The sequence below is a fragment of the Podarcis liolepis genome (assembly GCF_965112155.1).
Source record: "Podarcis liolepis genome assembly, chromosome: W".
Lineage (NCBI taxonomy): Eukaryota > Metazoa > Chordata > Lepidosauria > Squamata > Lacertidae > Podarcis > Podarcis liolepis.
The window spans coordinates 17648559-17669447 of record NC_139568.1 but is presented as its reverse complement, the minus strand read 5'-3'; the positions used below and the strand labels follow the sequence as shown (position 1 = coordinate 17669447).

The 20889-nt window shown below is 50.5% G+C and overlaps 1 long non-coding RNA gene and 1 pseudogene across 3 annotated transcripts in view; one reads left to right on the top strand and one right to left on the bottom strand.

Annotated features, from left to right (window-relative positions):
* Nucleotides 1-20889, top strand: part of LOC310697825 (inositol polyphosphate 5-phosphatase OCRL-like) — a 102092-nt pseudogene that overhangs the window by 70148 nt on the left and 11055 nt on the right. The window lies entirely within an intron of this gene.
* Nucleotides 4183-20075, bottom strand: LOC310697724. Of its 2 annotated transcripts, none has more exons than XR_014521164.1 (3): nt 17546-20075; nt 12014-12117; nt 4183-5461 (listed from the first exon to the last, which is right to left on the bottom strand). It is a non-coding gene; the product is annotated as an uncharacterized lncRNA (long non-coding RNA). The 2 variants fall into 2 exon arrangements; XR_014521165.1 differs by having other exon boundaries at nt 4183-5452; nt 12004-12117; nt 17546-20009.

The following is a 20889-nucleotide window of genomic DNA, read 5'->3' as shown; positions in this document are numbered from 1 at the left end:
CACCTTTTGGCCGAAACCCTTTTGAAAGGCCTTTTGAAAACCAGCAGCACTTGCCAGACTCCCTGCAAAACTCCTTGCTTCAACTCTCCACAGGCCTGTAAGGTCGGTGCAAAAGTTCCTGGGAGGGAGTCTAGATGCTGTTTCCATGCCACTTTGCCGCTTTTGTGCTCTTTGGGGGGACATTTTTGCCCCTTCAAGTGCCACTTCCAGCTTTGCGGCAGTGTGCATGTGCCTCGAAGGCACGTAAATGGAGTTGCACTTGTCAACGATCAGCAGGTGCTCCATGCAGTGGCAGCTGGTCCCTTAGGGCAAACCAGGCACTACCCCACCAACCTGACTTTCCTCTCAGGCAACCCTCACCTGCCTGCCTTCTTACTCAAATCCAGTCCAGGTGGTGGCTCTAGCTCTCTGCTTTTTTCTCTTCCCTAGTCTCAACGTGGCCCTTGTAGAACTCGGAAGAGGAGAACGGAGACGAAACCAGAATTTGCCATCACTGCTTGTAACTGATTTTGCTCTGCTTGACTCTGGGTCCGCTTGCGATTGGCAGCACGGGAGGCAGAAAGCCCAGTCTCATGATGCAGGCGCCAGTCCCCTCTGGCCCCAAGAGCCAGTTTTCTCCTTGTCTCTGTGCTCAGCAACTGCAGCACAGGCTATGCCACTCTTGCTTACTCTTACCACCTGAGCACTGGCATTTGGGAAGCAGTTGTGGCTGCTTTGGGGTGGCTCAGGGAAATGTCACGCCTCTCGAAATCAGATATACTTGGGTGTATTATCATAGCCACAAGGAGACAGTGGTGACTGTCAATTTGGACAGCTGTAGACATTTAGAATCATGGAGGATATGTTTATCAGTGGCTACCGGGGGCTTCCGGGCGGATTCCCTCTGAGCTCCGGAGGGAATCGGCTCCGCAGGATCGGGTCTTGCCGCTGCGGCGACGCGGGGACCCTTAAAAATCACAGGCGGTAAAGCCTGTGAGCGTGGTGACTTGGCGGGCACCATTTGCGCCCCCCCGAGCTGCGAAGGAGCCTTTTTAAAGGCTTCGGAACGGGGACGGGGTGAGCGGCGCGGTGCTGAGAGTCGACTGCTTCTCCTGCAGAGTGAAGCCGCACTGCCGTTGTCGGAGAGCGCTGACTTCTTCTTGTGAGCAATTGGACTTTAAAGTAACAACCCGTGAGTAGTACGGAAATTGGAATTGTAAAGAAAATTTTTATGAATTAGGCACGATAGGGGAAGGTGTAAACAGGAAGTCCGCCTCCCCTCCTTGTAAATAATTTAAAGCAAGGACCTGCTAACTAAGGTCGAGTGAACCCTTTCCACCCCTTTTTTGGTAAAAGATTTTAATTTCACGGTTTGGCAGTTTAAGAAATTTTACTGGAGGATGAAGAGCTAATTTTGGGAGCTGATGTGCCACCCCCCCCCCCGGATCCGGGAGTGCTCCGTGAGAAAGCCTGTTGATGAGGTACTGAAGAGTTTGACAGCTGTCAAATTGGCTGTCAAGACGGAAAAAGAGAACTTTGTTTCTGTTGCTCCTGCTGGTTATAATTGTTACAATTTTCTTACAATTCGTTGAAAACAAGGAAGAGCTGATACAAACTAACTTGATTTTTGGATTCGAACTGGAAGGATTATCAAGGAACCAAAATCCCTCTAGAGGGGGTTTTGGGACATTACAAGAATGGCTGGAGGAGGGAAAATTCAGGCTGAACTGGACAGAGTTTTTGTTCTCTTGGGAAAGTTACAAGGCCAAATTGATGTTTTGGCTACAAATGTTACAACTCTGGACTTAACAGTAAATAACAATATTGAATTTGATAAGGATTTGAATCAGGAAGTCTATTCAACTGGACAAAAAGAGAAACTTCAGAGCTTTGAGAATTTGGAGAAGGAGATATATGTTGTCCCTGAAGAAAAGGATGGAGGAGCTGTAATTTTGCAGATGACAAAGGAGAGCTTGAGGCCAGACATGATGGAAACAAAGGAAAATAAAAATTTGATGTGGAAAATCTGGCCTGAACTGGAGATTGAAAAATGGAGAGATCTCCTTATGTGGAGATCCGAAGACCTAAGGATTACAAACTTGCTTAAGGTGGAAGTTGGAGCTTTGGGGACATTTGGACTTGAAAGGAGTAAGAAACAAGATTTGGGCTCCACTTTTAAGTATGGAGGTCTGGCTGGAAGAAACATGGATCCCGTTGGGCCAGAGCTTCTCCAAGATTTGGTGTTCAATATTAAGGACTATCAAAAAAACCGGCAGAGAGGAATTGAGAGAGAATTAAGAGCCTCGGATGTGAGATCTCCAGGCTGATAGTAGATTAAGACTGATAGACATTTATTGGGGACTGAAACCGGGAAAGGGGGGGTGGAGTTTGGGAATCCAAAGGGTACATAACTATAATTTGTTTTGTTTTTATTTTGTTTTGTTATTTGTATGAAAATTGGGAAATTCGTGGAAGGGAATTTGGATCGACTTTAGAAAAAATGTTTTAAGAATGAGTATTGATGTATAAGTATTGATGTTTAAGTTTGGATAAGGTAATATTGGTTTTTTAGAATGAACTAAATTAAATGAAAATAAGGTTAGCAAAAATAAATTGAGGAAATGGATGAAAGAAAAAAAAAGTAAAATAATAATATGTTAAATTAAATTATTAAGTTAAAGTTGAGAAATAAGTAATAAGGATTTGCTGAGCTAATAATTTGAATTGGAATACAAGAAGGGAAGGTGTGAGGAGGTCTGAGAAATAAGTTAAAAGAAATAAGTAATTGAAACTTTATGTGTTTTTAATTGTTATTAAGTTTTACATTTTTGTATGTTTGTTATATTTTTTCTTTTTTGTGGTTGTTTATTTTTGTTTTTGTTTCATTATAGAAAATGCTAATAAATATATTTTTTTTTAAAAAAATCAGTGGCTACCGGTCAGGGCTATTTATTGCCACTATTATCATAAACCACATGCTTTTGATTATCAGTTTCTGGGGAACATGATGGACAGAGTGCTATTGTCCCCGTGTCCCTATGGACTCCCAAGGGCATGTGGTTGGCCATTGTGGGAACAAAATGCTGATCTAACCCAGCAAGGCTCCTGTGTTCTTTAGCATGCATCAGCTACTCTTGCACTAAGACTCTGATACAGTATGCGTCATTCCCCACACTAATACTCTCTCTCTCTCTCTCTCGACAGGGGCGGGGAGTATTGGCGGTGGCGGGGGGGGATGAATTGGGTCCTAATCAACAGCTTCCCTTGGGATGAGAGGAAGTGGAGTTGGGATCAAATTCTCCATCCTTGCCAACTCCTTTTAGTGATGGGCTGCTTGCCATTGCTGTGCTCCTAAAGCTCTCTTGCTCCCCCCTCCTCTCTTTCTCTTTCTCTTGAATGTGGTAGCTTGAGATAGAACTAACCACCCTGAACATTTCTGGAGAGGAAGATGGGAAGGAGGCAGGAGGCATGGTTCACCAGCTGCTGTGTGCTGCATTGCCCAGACAAAGTCGTGGGCTGGGGCTCCAGCTGTTGTTCAGTTTCTACCACTGCCTCTGCAACGTGCTCTACACAAGGGGTGGTGAACATGTGACCCCATCATCTCATCATGCTGGCTGGGGCTGCAGCCCATCAACCTATGAAGGCCCATCCATGTTCTGTTGCTGTTTTTGTTACTTATTTCCTGCCCTTCACCCTAAGGTCCCAGGGCAGGTTCCAACAATTTAAATAAAATGTTAGCCAAACCTCATGTCCACAGCTGCATATTTAGTAAGCTTTTGGGTGAACTGCACATCCAGAGTGGGAGGATTACTAGCTGCATATTAATAGGGGAGGGGGAGCTTGGATTTGGGGTGCGAGCAATTAGTTTTTTCTTTTCCCACTTGAGATGCTTGTTGTGGCTAGAGCCGGGCGATATGTCAATAAAGATATTTTCAAGTCAGCTTGAAGTCTAGATAGTGAGACTGGTTTCATAATTTCTGACCTGGCAACATATTGCGAATCATGATGTGTGTGTGTACTATGCAAAAAACACCATGTGGGGGGAAACTGTGAAGCCAGACTGTTAGGTAGATTTATTGCTTTATTGTTCAGCGCCCAGTCACGCTTCCCCTGGGAGCCTCTGTAGATCGTAAAGCAATTAGCAGATAGCAAAGTTGCACAGCAGTCGTGTGTTTGAAAGGGCAGTAAAACAAGTCCCACACATTTCTTCTGTCCTAATATCACTTTATTTGCTCAAAAGTAGCATATTTACAATTCATAAAGACCATCAGAGTGTAGCTACATTTTCTCTGCGTCCTTCTCTCTCAGTGTGCAGCTACGCAACAAAGCTGCTTTCACTTTTCACTCAGCTCACAGCATTCCAAGCTGCTTTCGTCATGTTCTGGCTTACTTCCCTTGTAAGCGCCTCCTCTCAGCCTCGAGACACAGAAGGTTAACCCTTCACTACACCCAACACCCCCTCTTGTCTCGCGCCTGAGAGGAGAATCGACCCTTGGTCATCCCAAACCCAGACCTTCGCAAAACTCCCCATGTCTTTGGAAGGTGAGTGGCTTCGTGAACCCATCAGCTAGGTTCTTGGCAGAGGGACAATACTTCAGCGCAACTAATCCCTCCTGAACACTCTGGTACACATTCCGAAAGCGAATGTCTAGGTGTTTAGTTCTGGCCTTGAACTGACCTGACTCTGCCAAACGCAGGCATGGTTGATTGTCCTCGAAAACACGTATCGGCAGACAATCCACTTCGCAGAGTTCCTGCACCAAGCAAGCATAGAACTCTACTTCTCTGCACATCTCTGAAAGAGCACTAAACTCAGCCTCAGTGGATGAGCTATAAGACTTTGCTTCTTGGACCTCCATCCAACTACTGAGTTCCCAAACTTCACCACTAGGCCAGACACAGACTTGCGATCCTCAAGATTAGCCCAATCCGAGTCCACAAGACAAGTCAGTTTGACTTCTCCCTGTGCTGGCAACCTAAGACAAAAGTCTTTGGTCTCCTGTAAATACCTCAGAACTCTCTTGATGCCATTCCAGGCTTGCACACTAGGGTTTGATGCCTCCCTGCTGAGCAGATTGACAGCAAACGCTATATCAGGTCTGCTCCACTGGGACAAGTACAACAAACTCCCTAGGGCTGACTGAAACACTTCAGTATTTTCGAACGCAGCGCGTTCTACTTGCTGGCTGTCTCCATAGGACTTCTCACTCCTGCACAATCACTCATCCTCATTTTCTGAAGCAATTGCTCAATTTTGCCTCTCTGGCTGAGCAAAAAGCTTCCATCCTGTGCACGCTCAACATTGACACCTAGATAGGTTTTGACAGCACCAAGCTGTTTAAGCTTGAATCGTTTACCTAGTTCTTTGGCAAACTTCTCCGCCTGTTCATCTGTTTCTGAGAAGAATAGCACGTCATCAACCCAAATCAGCAAATACTCTTGTGTTGCTCCTGAACCTCTCAGATAAAAGCAACTGTCAGAGCTGCTTGAAGATCCTAGCTCACGGAGGATCACGCTAGCCAGCGATCATTAAGTAAAAGTCTTTATTGAATTACAGTTTCCATTCTCACGCTGCTGCTCGCAACTCTACGCCTAGTAGCTAGGTCGGCGAAGCTCCGTCTGAGTCTCCGCCCCGTGTGCACCAACTTAATATCCTAGCCTTGCTCCACCTTTTCCGCCTGACTGTCCTCCTCTGGGTCCCTCTACCCCCCGGGGCTTCTTCCTTCCGGGATTCTTCTGACGCTGACCCGGACCCTCCTGCCTCCTTGCGCCGGGCTTTAGGACCTGGTTCCCTTTCGGGGCTGCTTACTGCGCCGCCTTCCTCTGCATTTGAACTTGGCGCGCGCGCCCAACCTTCCACTTTCCTCTTAACCGTTTCTTCGCTCCCCGATGGAGGTGTGGCCACTCCTGACTCATGCCCTCCCTCCTGTGGTGAGCTGCCAGCGCTTCCCCCCTGGCTCCCTTCCTCTTCCCTGCTTCCTGGCGGTGACGCTGGTCCCGATTTCCAGCTGCTCCCCCCTGAGTCCCCTCTGGCTCTATCTTCCTGGGGTGCCCCCCTAGACTCCCCCCTTGCCCTGGCCACTGGTGCTCCTTTCTGTGAATCCTCTGATTCACTGGAAAGACTAGGAGATCTCGGGTCGTCGTCATCACTCATCTTTTCTTCTGCCTCCTCCCCTTCGCTCTCTGTTTCCTCCCTTGCCCGTGCCTCTGCTCCTAAACCCCTGACATCCATCCCCCCCTCGAAGCCCCCCATTCCCCCCTCCCCTCCTTCCGGTGCTGGAGCTGGGGGCTGCTGTTGCAAAGTGACGAACGTCGGATATCGGTCGCTTCCCGTGGCGGGCCTCCATCTGAACTCTCCCGGGTCTTCCTCCCTGCTCTCGTCGACGACGGTCACCTCCGCTTCCATCTCTGTGCCGCCGTGCTCGAAACCAGGGTCGTCCCCGAAAATGTCCATGTCCGTCTCTCCCTCACTTCCTCCTGGCGGCGTTGCTCGTCCTGAGCATTCCAGCCACTTTCTGCGGAACTGCTCCTCTGGCCTATCGTCCCACCAATACGAGGGTTCTGAGGCAGATCCCGAGGGTGACCCCTCCGGGGAACGGACGTCTCGTGTCGGTTCCTCGTCCGAGTCGAACCCCCGGAACGTGCTGGCCGAAAGCGTGGGCGTGAAAAGCCAGTCGTCGAAAAAGTCTGCTGGCATAGGTCTATGTGGGAAGAGGGCATGAAACTCGTCTTTGAGCAGAGGTTCGTCTAAGGCGTAGCCCGGCACCCAGCTGTTCTCACTGGCCGGGGTGCCCTCCTTGGCGAGAAAGTATTCTACCCCCTCTTCCCCCCATCTGGAGTCCAAAATCTCTGTGACTTCGTTGATGCGCTCCTTCTGTGCCACTCCCGCGTGCCCTGTTCTGTCTCTGGCCGGACTCGGCGCCGTTCCGGGTTCCTGGAACCTGTGCGGTGCCTTGTAGGGAGTGAGCACCGATCTGTGGAATACCGGATGCATTCTGGAACCCTCCGGAAGTGCCAGTCTGAAAGCTACCGGGTTGACCTGCTCTTCGACTTGGTAGGGCCCCAGTTGTTTATGCCCTAGTTTCTTCTTGGCCAACGACCTGGCCGGCACTGCGTGGGCTGCTAACCAAACCCAGTCTCCCACGTGGAGCTCTTCTCCAACCCTTCTGTGCTTGTCTGCTTGTACCTTGTATGCGTGCTTGGCCAGCTCCAGGTGGCGCCTCAGCTGATCGTGGACTTCCTGCAGCTCCGACGCGAACGCATCTGCTGTCTGCGGCTCCCCCTCCCCCATTCTTTCCAGTCCCGGGAAGGTTCTGGGGTGCCTCCCGTTGTTGGCGAAGAACGGCGTGACCCCCGTGGACACGTGCTTCGTGTTGTTGTAGGCGAACTCGGCAAGCGGCAGGTAATCCACCCACGTCGCAGGCTGTTGATTTGCATAACATCTCAGGTACTGCTGCATGATGGCATTGACCCGTTCCGCTTGCCCGTTGGTCTGCGGGTGTCTCGCCGACGCCAGGTTGATCTTGACGTTCAGGAAGCCCATCAGCTTCTGCCAGAAATTCGAGATGAACTGCCGCCCCCGGTCGGACAGAATAGACCGTGGCAGACCGTGAACCTTGAACACGTGGTCTATGAACAGTTTGGCGGTTTGCTCCGCCGTGGCCACCTTAGCACACGGAATGAAATGCGCCATCTTGGAAAACAGGTCCACCACCACCAGCACTGCCGTCTTGCCCCTTGAGCTGGGCAGATCCGTGACAAAGTCCAGGGCCACCCTTTCCCAAGGTTCGACCGGAGTTTGCAGCGGTTCCAACAGTCCGGCCGGCGGTTTGTGCACTGGTTTGGCCCTCTGGCAGGTGTCACACCTCGCCACGTAGTCTGCGACCTCCCCTCTCATTCCAGGCCACCAGAAATCCCTGGCTACTAATTCCACCGTCTTCTCCTTGCCAAAGTGCCCGGCCGTGGGCGCGTCGTGCAGCTGCTGCAGCACCTTGGCTCGAAGTTCGTCTCCCGGCACGTAGATGGCCCCTTTACGGATGAGCAATCCATCTCTTAGCTGGAAACCGTCGGCCGCTGCCTTGCCCCTTTGCACCTCTGCCATCTTTGCTTGTGCGAAGGAGTCCCCCTGCAACGCTCGTCGCACCGCCTCTAGGTCCACGGTCGCCGCGGCGCACGCCCACACTGTTGGTGCGAAGATGTGCATGGCGGCCGCTGGTGTTGCGTCCTCCAGATACTGTGGCTTACGGGAGAGAGCGTCTGCCATGATGTTGGTGTCCCCCGGGACATACTCTATTCGGAAGTCGAAGTTCGCAAAGAACTCAGCCCAACGTATCTGCCTCTGGTTCAGGAACTGTGCCGTGCGCCAGTGCTCTAGATTCTTGTGGTCCGTGCAAACCTGCACCGTGTGCTTGGTGCCGATCAGAAAGTGCCTCCACGCCTTGAACGCTGCGTGAATGGCCAGCAACTCCCTGTCCCATATGGTGTAGTTCTGCTCGGACTTGCTGAGCTTCCTGGAGTAAAACGCTCCCGGTCGCCACACCCCCTGCGGGTCTTTCTGCAGCAGGACCGCCCCCACGGCTCTGTCCGAGGCGTCTGTCTCCACCCTCATCGGCTTGCTGGGGTTGACATGAAGCAGCTGCTCTTCCGACGCGAAGAGACGCTTGAGTGCCTGAAAGGACTGCTCCGCCTGCTCTGTCCAAATGAACTTCTTTTTCTTGGAGCTAAGCGTGTCAGTGATGGCCGCCGTCTGCATCGCGAAGCCCTTGATAAACTTGCGATAGAAGTTCGCAAAGCCGACAAACCGTTGGACCTCCTTCCGGTTGCGCGGGCTCTTCCAATCCAACACCGCTCGAACCTTGGCGCTGTCCATGGCGAGCCCCTTGTCAGACAGCTTGTAGCCCAGAAAATCCACCTCCGGCACGTCAAATTGGCACTTCTCCAGCTTGGCGTAGAGCCTATGTTGCTTTAGCCTGCTCAGCACTTCCTTGACGTGTTTGTCATGCTCCTGCTGCGACTCCGAAAAGATCAGGATGTCATCTAAGAAACAGACGCACGTCTTGTAGAGAAGTCCCGCCAACACGTGATGCATAAATGCTTGAAAAACGTGGGAGCCATTTTGCAATCCAAAAGGCATAACTCTATATTCGTAGGTCCCCAGTGGCGTGAACATGGCTGTCTTCCACTCATCACCCTCCCGCATGCGAATGAGGTTGTACGCCCCCCGCAGGTCCAACTTGGTGAACACTCTGCCCTTCCGTACCTTTGCGAGGAGGTCGTCAATTCGGGGCATGGGGAAGTCCGATGGCCTAGTCACACTGTTCAAAATCCTGTAATCCACTACGAGTCTCTTTTGGGGCGTGTCCCGCTTCTTAACAAAGAATACGGGACTGCCCCCCACTGCCCTGGACTCCCGGATGAAGCCGCGCTGCAAATTATGATCAATGAACTCCTTGAGTTCTTGCAGTTCGTCCTCTGACATGGAATACAGTTTCCCTTTAGGCAGCGCCGCCCCCGGCAGCAGGTCAATTTTGCAGTCATATGGTCTGTGAGGGGGTAGCCTGTCTGCCTCCTTCTCGCAGAAAACTTCCAAAAATTCAGCGTACTTGTGGGGAATCGCTTGCAGCGTGCCTAGCAGCAGCTGTGACTCCTCTTCCTCTCCTTCCTGCCTGGGCACGATGCAGTGTTCAGCACAAAAGGAAGAGCCGAAGGTCAGCTGCCTCTGGTACCAAGCCATCGTTGGGCTGTGCTTGTCCAGCCAACTCATGCCCAATACAATGGGCGTGTCAGATAGTTGAGTGACGTTGAAGCTGATGATTTCTCTGTGATTCCCAAGTCGCATCACCATTGGTGGCGTCTGCTTCACCACTTGCCCCCCGAGCAGCTCCCTGCCATCCACCGTGACAACCTGCAGGGGCAGTGTGGCCGGCAGCAACTGCACAGCGTGCCTGTCGACAAAGTCCTGCCCTATAAAGTCCGCATTGCTGCCTGAGTCAATGGTGATTGGCACGTCCATGGTGATTCCATTGGGCAGCTGGAGAGATGCTGTGAGCCTCACTACTGGTTTGGGCGGGAGGGGGTTCACGGGCTGTAAAATCTCTGGGGACTGCGTCACTAACACGTCTGGCTGGGCCCCAGTGCCTCTTCCTCCAGCCAGACAGCGTCGTTTCCCTGCTGTGGTCCTCCTTGCTGCGTTGCTGCAGTCACCATTGCTGAGGCTGCAGTGAGCTTGTGGGGCCTCTGGGGACACTCTTTTGCCATATGCCCTGGCTCCTCACAGACGTAACACTTCCTGTTCCCTCTAGGAGGCTTCGCTTTCACTGCTGCCGGTGCTAGGGCTCTGGTTGCTGACTGAGCCTTTGCACCTCCAACCTCCATAGGTTCGGCTCCTCCTCCTGGCGGAGGCGTGGATTGCGCCCGCGCTGCTTCTCTGGGAAGGAAGGAGGGGCCCCCGGCTGGTTCGCGCCCTCCACGCCCTTCGTCCCTGCTCCACGGACGTCCTTCCAGCCTCACCCCCACTGCCAGTGCCCTCTGAACGACCTCCTGGGTGGTTCGGGGTCTCTCCCCCCTCGCGATCTCATCTTTAATCGAGTTGTGCAGCCCCTCCCAAAAGAGGTCTCTTACAGGAGCCGAATCTCTGTCCCATTCCAGGGCACTGACCAAGGCGAAAAAGCGGGCATGATACTGCCTGACGCTGGCCCTCCCTTGTCTCAGCCCATGCACCTCCTTCCGTGCAAGATCCACGTCAATACTTGATAAAAAACACCCATCCATCGCTTTAATAAAGGCATCTGCATTCTGGAGCGCCGGATCCTTATCTCTCCATAAATTGCGTAGCCATGCTTTCGCATCCCCATGCAAATGGGACATGATGAACCCCACTCTCTCTTGTTCATCTCTAAAGTCTTTATGCAGCAGTTGCAGTGCGCACAGTACGTCGGCTCTAAAGTTGGGATACTGTTGCAGGTTCCCATCGAAGTGAGAGACCAGCCCGCCTGTCCGTCTCGCCAACCCAATTCCCTCCTGCCGGGGTGTCTGCTTTGTCAGCACGTCTAACCTGACCTGGAGATCCCTGCAGGCGGCAGCTGCTTCCTCCTCTCTCTTCCTGGATGCGAGAGCCTCGGCGTTCAGTTGTGCCACTGCGTTTCTGAGTTCCTCTATCTGCTGCTCAGCCGTCATGTCGTCTGCCGTTCGTGAGCTCGCTAGTAGGCACCTGTTTCTCTCCCCTCCTCGAGGCTGTAGATGCCCACAAGAGGGAGACGGAGCTTACTGTCAGAGCTGCTTGAAGATCCTAGCTCACGGAGGATCACGCTAGCCAGCGATCATTAAGTAAAAGTCTTTATTGAATTACAGTTTCCATTCTCACGCTGCTGCTCGCAACTCTACGCCTAGTAGCTAGGTCGGCGAAGCTCCGTCTGAGTCTCCGCCCCGTGTGCACCAACTTAATATCCTAGCCTTGCTCCACCTTTTCCGCCTGACTGTCCTCCTCTGGGTCCCTCTACCCCCCGGGGCTTCTTCCTTCCGGGATTCTTCCGACGCTGACCCGGACCCTCCTGCCTCCTTGCGCCGGGCTTTAGGACCTGGTTCCCTTTCGGGGCTGCTTACTGCGCCGCCTTCCTCTGCATTTGAACTTGGCGCGCGCGCCCAACCTTCCACTTTCCTCTTAACCGTTTCTTCGCTCCCCGATGGAGGTGTGGCCACTCCTGACTCATGCCCTCCCTCCTGTGGTGAGCTGCCAGCGCTTCCCCCCTGGCTCCCTTCCTCTTCCCTGCTTCCTGGCGGTGACGCTGGTCCCGATTTCCAGCTGCTCCCCCCTGAGTCCCCTCTGGCTCTATCTTCCTGGGGTGCCCCCCTAGACTCCCCCCTTGCCCTGGCCACTGGTGCTCCTTTCTGTGAATCCTCTGATTCACTGGAAAGACTAGGAGATCTCGGGTCGTCGTCATCACTCATCTTTTCTTCTGCCTCCTCCCCTTCGCTCTCTGTTTCCTCCCTTGCCCGTGCCTCTGCTCCTAAACCCCTGACAGCAACTATCAGCAACACTTCTCCTGAAACCTAGCTCTTCTAAGGCTTCATCCAGGCACATGTTCCAGTTTCTAGCAGATTGACGTAATCCATAGATGGATTTGTGCAATCTCCACACAACTGTTGGGAATACTGCCAGGGAGATATAGTCCATCATGGCCCCCAAGCCGGCTGCCGGACGTCCATCGATCTCCCATAGTCACGCAGATCCAGCAATTAGCGACACGAAACCTCAGAAATAGACTGCCACATTCCAGGTCTCGTGCACACTCTTTATCAGCAGAAAACACAGCCAGAAACCTGCACCGCAGAAGAGCATATTTACAGACTTTATTTAGCGTTGAACAGAACAAAGAAAAACATGACCGTTCTGAGTCAGTGTCTCCGACCGACTGCAAAATCAAAAGGAATAGCTAACATAAACATCCTGTGAACAGGACATGCGCAGACTCTGTGACTCACAAAGCCTGCTCCCTTTTAAGGTGGAACGGAAATATCCTAACATCCTCCCCCTTTCCGTGTAACCTGTAGTACCTGTGGTTCAACCCAATTGCAACCTTTGTACATAAACCTTAAGTTGTTCTCTGTTAACAACCTTAGACAACAGATCAGCAGGAATTTAATTTCCTGGCATGTAGGACACCTGAATGAGTCCTTTCTGAATACACTCCCTTGCACGATGTAGCTTAATCTGCAAGTACTTGGTTCTTTGCTTGCAACTCTCTGAGTTCAGCAAAGCCAAACACGATCTATTGTCTTGATACACTTGTACAGGACATTTCACAGACACTCTGATGTCCTTAAATAGTTGCATCAACCATTCACAATCCATGAGTGAAAATGACAGAGCATTGAGTTCTGCTTCACAGGACCTTAGGCTCACTGTTGTCTGCTTCTTGCACAACCAGTCAAACAGGCAGTGGTTGTACATGTAGCATACTCCAGAAGTGCTTGTACCATCCGTGGTGTCACTTCCAAAACTTGCATCTGCAAAGATTTCAATACCTCCAGTCTTCTGACTGGTGAACCTCAGCCTGCAGTGCATAGTCCCTTTCAAATAGCGGGCTATGCGCTTCAGAGCTTTCCAATCCTGAACCGTAGGATTGTTGGCATGTCTGCTAAGCAGATTACAGCTTACAGCTATGTCAGGTCTTGAACATCTGGCAATGAAATTTAGCTTGCCTAGAATGCATCTGTATAGCGTTGTGTCAGAAAACGCTTCAGCAGTACTGTCTACCTGGTAACCTGTCACCATCGGTGTGTCTGCTGGGTTTGCATCAACCAAATTCAACCTGGTTAACACATCAGCAATTTTCTGTGTTTGGTGTACCAGAAAATTACCTGTTTGGTCTCTCTCCACCTGCAGAGAAAGATAGTTGGATACCTCACCAAGATCCTGTTAGTATCTTGGCTCACAGTCAGAGGTACCTGGCCTCCCCCGAGGCAATTGAGCGAGATACTGTGTTTACCTTCCGTCTGTGACCCCCGGCAGGCTAGGTAAACAAACCCGGCGATTCTTCTCATTAGTCGTGAGATAGAACACACCCTCTGCTTCTCTGCTTCTCTCTCCCTCCCTGCATTCTCCCAGGGAGGGGAAATGAGACAGACAGGAGTCCTTTTTACATGTTTTATTCCTGTCACTCAGCAGTACATAGAAATGTGACTGTTCCCTTCAGACTCCATCAGAAGAGACTCAGACTCCTCCCCTGCACTTCCAGTACAGGTCATATAACACTCTGAGCTAACATCCGGTGCTCAGTACAGAGAATAGGCTCCACCTTTTCCCCAACAGTACATCTGCAAAACATAACATCCTGTTTTGCATTCCAGCCATCTGGAGCTGGCTTTTGCCTTGGTGCTTTTTCCCAACAGATCCTTCATGTCAAAGTGCTCCTTCAGCTGAGCTAGGGTGCTTTGGTAGAAAGCCTGATTCTTCCAAAACATCAGAAGATCATCAACAAAACATAAACAATACAGTTTGTTTTGCCCCTCCTCCTTGACAAACACACATGGATCAGCTTTGCCCTGGTGAAAACCTAGAGAAAGCAATGTCTCAGTGAGTTTTGTGTTCCAACACCTGGCACTCTGTTTGAGACCATATAAGGATTTCCGCAGTTTACAGACCATTCCCTTCTGTATCTCCATCCCATCAGGTGGAAGCATGAACAGCTCCTCGTTCAAATTCCCGTACAAAAAAGCTGTATTAATGTCATGGTGGGTAACATGCAGTTTCTCCTCCGCAGCGACCTTGAGCATCAGCCGAATGCTCTCATATTTGACTGTGGGTGAGTAGGTCTAGTGGTAATCCTGTCCTGGTACCTGTGAAAAACCTCTGGCAACCAATCTGGCTTTGTGTCTGACTACCTTGCCATTCTGGTCTGTCTTGGCCTTGAAGACCCATTTGCTGCCAACCAGTCTCATTCCTGGGACTACCGGTACCAGTTCCCAAGTTTGGTTCCTGTTCAAGGAATCAACTTCAGCCTTCATGGCATTTAGCCAAGGCTCAGCATCTTTAGAGGTTAACTCCTGAACCTCGTTGAAGCTTGAAGGTTCCCACACCTTCTCTGAGCTACTAAGAACAGCAGTTGCTGTCTTAGCAAACTCATCAGCATATCTCTTTGGAGGTCTGCCCTTCGTGGCTCTCTCAGATCTGCGTACTAGACGCAAGTCTTCTTGACTCATCTCCTCTTTCTTAGGAGAAAAGCGACCAATGGTGAACAGTGGTTCTTCCAGTTCATTGTCAGACGCATCAGATGGTCTGACTGAGGCCTTTGCGCTCTTGTAGTCTGCTGTGTCATCACTGTCACTGACACCAGCAGCAGCGCCGCCCACTGAACTGGAATCCGAACTCTGATCATCCTCATCCTCATCCTCATCATCATCATCCTCAGCAGCTTTCTCAGCTTTAGCTGCTTGCTTGACATCACCTTCATCCTCCTCTGGGTAACTCTGGAAAATTCCCACATTTTTCCCCCACTTAGGATTCTACTCAACACTCCTTGTGAACTTAATGGACTTAGAGTTAGTCATCCATACCCTGTATGCACCTTTTTCGTACCCCATGAACAAACCATGTGCCCCACGCTTCCCAAGCTTGTTGCTTTGTGGGGTGTGTACCCACATGTCAGAACCGAAGATTTTCATGTGTTTGATGTTGGGTTTCTTGCCAAACATCTTCTCATAGGGGGTAAAACCAATGGTTGATGACAATCTGCGATTAAAGGTGTAAACAAAATTCCCCAAAGCCTCCCCCCAAAACTTATCAGGGAGATTGGCATCATGCAACAAGGTTTTGATTCCTTGCAGCAATGTTTGATTTGCTCGCTCCGCAAGCCCATTCATCCATGGCGATCTGGGCGTTGACATGTCATGCTGGATTCCCTTCTCAGTCAGGAAAGCCTCAAACTGCTGAGAAGTGAACTCCCCGCCCCGATCAGTAAACAGACAGCCAATATGTTTACCGTGCACATTCTCCAACCAAACACAGAATGCCTTAAACTTCGGAAACGCTTGCGATTTCTGTTCGAGCAGAAACACATGAATGTACCTGGGAAAAGAATCAATTAGAACCATGAAGTACCTTGCTCCTCCTAAAGAGGGCGCAAGTGGACCAACCAGGTCTGCGTGCACTAGCTGGTAGGGTTTGGAAGCCTGCCTGCTAGACTCCTTGCCTTTTGGAGCAACCTTCACCTTGTTCTCTGCACAAGATACACATTTCATGTGAAATTTACAGGGTTTGATGTTCAAACCTTCAACCACCTCTGGCATCTTGGCCAGTGCCTTCCAAGAGAGGTGACAAAACCTTCGATGTGCATCGTGAATGCAACCTGCATGAAGAACTTTGTTAGTTTGTGCAACACAACAAGAATCAGCATTAGACACAACAGCACTAGTGTCGTCATAAGTTATATGGAACAAACCATCCATAAACTTTGCATGCAAATAGTCCTCTTTGCCTTTACTGATGACACAGACGCTCCTCTTGAAGGAAATCTGAAAACCACGCCCAGTAAGCTGTGGGACACTGAGCAAATTGCTCGCAGCTCCTGGAACATAAAGTACACCTCTGATGGTTGTGTGCAGACTTGCAAGTTTCACAGTCCCTTCTCCTGCGATTTGCAACGTCTTTCCGTCAGCCAGGTGGATCTCACCTTCTTGAGGCTTGAAGGAGATAAAGAGATGGCGGTCCTTCGAACTATGGCGGCTGGCGCATGAATCAACAATAAATCTGTCTTTGGCTGTTGGAACAGTCTTTTCAGCAAGCAAACCCTTGTTTTCCACCGGTGTGGGCTTTTGCAGCTTGCCCCCCTGCTCCTGGCCAGCAGACTTGCCTTTAGCCTTTGGTGAAGCTGTGCCAGCAAACATAGCCTTGTTTTTCTCTGGCGCGGGCTCTTCACCCTCCCTCTGCTTCTGGCCATCTGCAGGCGTCTGCCTCTGTTTACCTTTGCCTTTCCGGCCTCTGCAAAGGCGATGACCTTGGTTCCCACGAGAAACAGAGCTCTCAGCTGCCGACTCCTTGGCTCCCCCTGGAGGCTGGAATGCTGCCTGGGATGACGTGACGGTCAGCTCCCCCTGCAGCCTGCAACCGGTGCCCTCAGCATCCCTGCATTCACTCGCATTCTGGGAAACAGCTAGGACCTCCGATGCAGCCAAACTCTGGGCTGGGATTACTGGCAGATGAGCAGCTTTCAAAGCATTCCACATCTTACGTGCAGTGGTGTTGCCAGCAAGCGTCTTAATTTCCTCAAGAGAGACGGATAAGACTATTACTTCAATGGCCTTCGAATTCTGGCCTTTCCATTTCTCTGTCAGAGGAACCGGAGGGGCCTCAGACACGGTATGCCACACCCCAAACTGACGCAGCAAACTTTCACACCATTTTGCCCAGGTTTTATAATTTGTTTCATTTAACTTTGGACAGTCAGCATCTCCAGAAGCTTGGAAAAACTCCATTTCCAGCTTTTTTCTTTAGCCGTGAGTCTTATTAACTTCAGAGACTCCTTATCTTGGCAGCTCATTAATCACGAAGCCTCTCTGGCGCAGCTCCCAGGCCAATTAAGCCCTGCCGGAGATCAAAGACTCTCACGCACATACCTCTCAAACGCAGTCTGCTGCAGCTTTTACTCTCCTGTAGGTGATGTGAATCTGGGCCCGAAACCTTGTTGTTGGGAATACTGCCAGGGAGATATAGTCCATCATGGCCCCCAAGCCGGCTGCCGGACGTCCATCAATCTCCTGTAGTCACGCAGATCCAGCAATTAGCGACACGAAACCTCAGAAATAGACTGCCACATTCCAGGTCTCGTGCACACTCTTTATCAGCAGAAAACACAGCCAGAAAGCTGCACCGCAGAAGAGCATATTTACAGACTTTATTTAGCGTTGAACAGAACAAAGAAAAACATGACCGTTCTGAGTCAGTGTCTCCGACCGACTGCAAAATCAAAAGGAATAGCTAACATAAACATCCTGTGAACAGGACATGCGCAGACTCTGTGACTCACAAAGCCTGCTCCCTTTTAAGGTGGAACGGAAATATCCTAACAACATCCTGCCTTAAGTTCTCAAACCCCGGAGGAGGAATCATGTACAGCTCCTCCTGGAGATCTGAGTTAAGGTAGGCAACATCCACATCAAAGTGGTTTACCTTCCAGCCTCTGTGCTGCACAAGCTAAAAGCGTTCTCAGAGTCTCCGCTCGTGACGTTGGCGAATACACCTCTGTGAAGTGTATTCCCTTCCTCTGAGTAAATCCTCGAGCAATTAACCTGGCTTTATACTGTGGCTCTCCAGCGTCAGTGGGTTTCAAACGGTAAACCCACCTGGAACGCACAGCCTGCTTGCCCGGTGGCAACTCTGTGAGTGAGAACACACCTAGATCTTTCATGGACTTCATCTCTTTGTCCATTGCTCTGTGCCATTTGCCTGCTTCTTCCTCAGGTAAACTCTGAATATCCTCGAAGGATTCAGGTTCACATCTTGCAGAACCTACCCAGATGCCTGAAGCGTCGTACCGATCAGGAGGCCTCCTTGTCCTCGCTGATCTCCTCAGTGTGAATCCTGGTGACCCTGCTGCTTCACTGGGTCCAGCTAAATCATCCTCAGTGTCTTCCCCCTCTGACCTGCTGCGCCTCTTGGGCCTTACAGCTGGTCCAGCAGGTGAAGAAGGCTCACTCTTTGGCTCAAACTTGACACTTGCCTGAGGAGGTGTTCTAGGTTCCTCCCTCTGAGGGATCCTGAGCTGTCCCTGCCTTGGACTCTGTCGCTCTGGACCATGGTCCCCAGCACCAAGTTCCTCTTCCTCCTCAACGTCTGAGTCATAGAACTGCTGTGGAATCACGTCTGGATTAGCGTGCAGACGCTTCCAACCAGCTTGCTCACAGAACTCAGCGCTATTGCTGATAACCAACCTAGACTGGTTTCCACTTGGGTACGCAAACTGCCAGGCCTTTGAGCCAGGCTCATACCCTACAAAGATCATTCTTTTAGATCTTGGCTCACCTTTCTTGCATAGAGCCTTTGGAATAAGTACCCAAGCCTCACAACCAAACACACGAAGGTAGTGTACCTTAGGCTTCTTTCCATGCAGTAAGAAATACGGTGTATTTCCTACACTAGAGTTGTACACTCTGTTCTGCGTATGGACCACAAATCTCGAAGCTTCAGACCAATATTTCTGGGGTAGCCCTGCGTCCCACAGGATCGCAGACACAGCTTCCTGCACCATCCTGTTCTTTCTCTCTGCCAGCCCATTCTGTTGCAGAGAGTAAGGAGCGGTCAGTCTGTGGCTAATCCCCTTCTCCCTAAAGAAATCCTGTAAAGCAGAACCAGTGAATTCAGAACCTTTGTCACTTTGAAAACCACGAACTTTGGTGGAAAAGGTTACCTCAACTGCGGTGATCCAATCCCTGATCATTTTAGCCGCCTCCCCTTTCGTTTTCAGAGAGAAGGTCCAAGCAGACCTCGAAAAATCATCAATCAAAAGCAGAGAATACCTTGAACCTCCCAGTGACTCAACAGACATGGGTCCACACAAATCTGAATGAATTAATTCAAAGGGTTGTGTGGTCTGCCTCTCTGACTTTGGATATGAGCATGTCACAATTTTTGCCTGTTTACATGCATTGCAATCTAAAAATTTGTCACAAACATTAAATTTGCACCCTTGTGTCAGCTCTGGTGCTTTCTGGAGATATCTCCAATTCAAATGGGCGAAGCGTCGATGCCAAATATGTGAACAACCATGGTGGGGCGCTACATTCACACATTGGCCCTTCGCATCTTCGGTGTCATCCTCTCCTGTGGAAAAAGCCACATTTACAGCAAACAAATTATCTTTAGACTGCACTGTGTACATGTGTTTCCCATCCTTGGAGAATTCACATTTGTCACCTGCAAAAGAAATATGAAAACCATCGATAAGTAGATCATGCACACTTAACAAACAGTTAGTTAAACCGGGCACTGCATAAGCTTTGACTTCATGCTTAAGAAAAGGACAGAAGAAAAGGCCTGTCCCTGTTAGCCTTTTCTGCTTCCATCTGCAATCGTCACATATTTCTCAGTTTTTACTGTCCTGCAATTCCTCAAAAGACTGCTAGATGGCACTAGCGAATTTGTCGCACCATAGTGTATTATTACAGTGAGAAAGTCTTGTTGTTGACATTCCTGGGTCGCCAGGGCAACAATCTTCTCACTACCCCCCTCCTTGGGGCTTCTGCAGATGTCCTCTCTGGTTGTCACGGCAACAGACTCCCTCCGGCAGGAAGACTTGCCCACGACCTTCACAGCTTCCGTAAATGCAACTCTCTCAGTTGCCATGGAGACTGGACTTGTCTCAGCGTTCCCACACAACTCTGAAGCTCTTATCTCTACTTGCTGCAGGTGGCCAGCCTTGAAGCCTCTAGCTCTTTTCAGCTTGCCAGGCTCCGACTCACGACGTAAACAACTCTTGGCAGCTTTTGGAGAAAGAGGCGTCTCTGAGCTTTCACTGCTCACTGCCCCCCCCCACTGCTCACGGGGTCTCCAGGACGTTTTCCTGCACCCCCTCTGATGGGTGAAGGGCTCCCAACACTTGGCCTCTCTCCAGGTTTCTCACACAGACACGTTGCAGCATCCACACAGCTCCCAGGCTCAGCAAAAGCACCAGCAGCATTAGATAGGTAGCCGTGTTGGTCTGCCATAGTCAAAATAAAAAAATTCCTTCCAGTAGCACCTTAAAGACCAACTAAGTTAGTTCTTGGTATGAGCTTTCGTGAGCATGCACACTTCTTCACTTCTTCAGATAGTATCTGAAGAAGTGTGCATGCACACGAAAGCTCATACCAAGAACTAACTTAGTTGGTCTTTAAGGTGCTACTGGAAGGAATTTTTTTTTATTTTGACCAGCAGCATTGTTAGCAACAACAACAGCAACAGTCCCTTCGCCCCCCTGTGGGGGCTCCCAGCTCCTCCCAGCTGTGTATCGGCTCTCAAGAATGTGGCCGGTGCCATCTTGCCTCTCCCTTTCGGATGCAGCCACTTCTCGGCCCTTGCTTCCCACTCCAGCTCCACAAGCTTCTTGGAGTGCTAGCCAAGCGGCCTCTGGCTTTCTTGCACCCAGCACAACTAGCACCAGTTGAGCATCCACACTTTCTGCCAAAAAAGCAAGCACACGCTTCTCAACTTCACTTTGCTCTGCAGCCCTCTTAGCCTCTGCTTTCCCAGCTGCATTCTGTGGAGGGGTGAATTACATTCCAAAGCTGCTCCCCAACTAACAAAAGCTCTACTTGAAAGCTCCACTGCAGCCAGTTTTGGCTAGTCAGTTTCTGACATGGCAGTTTAAACTCAAAGCCATGTTCACGGGGCTGAGCCATTGCCTCCCTTCTGTTGGCCTTTTGCAAAGGTACTCACTC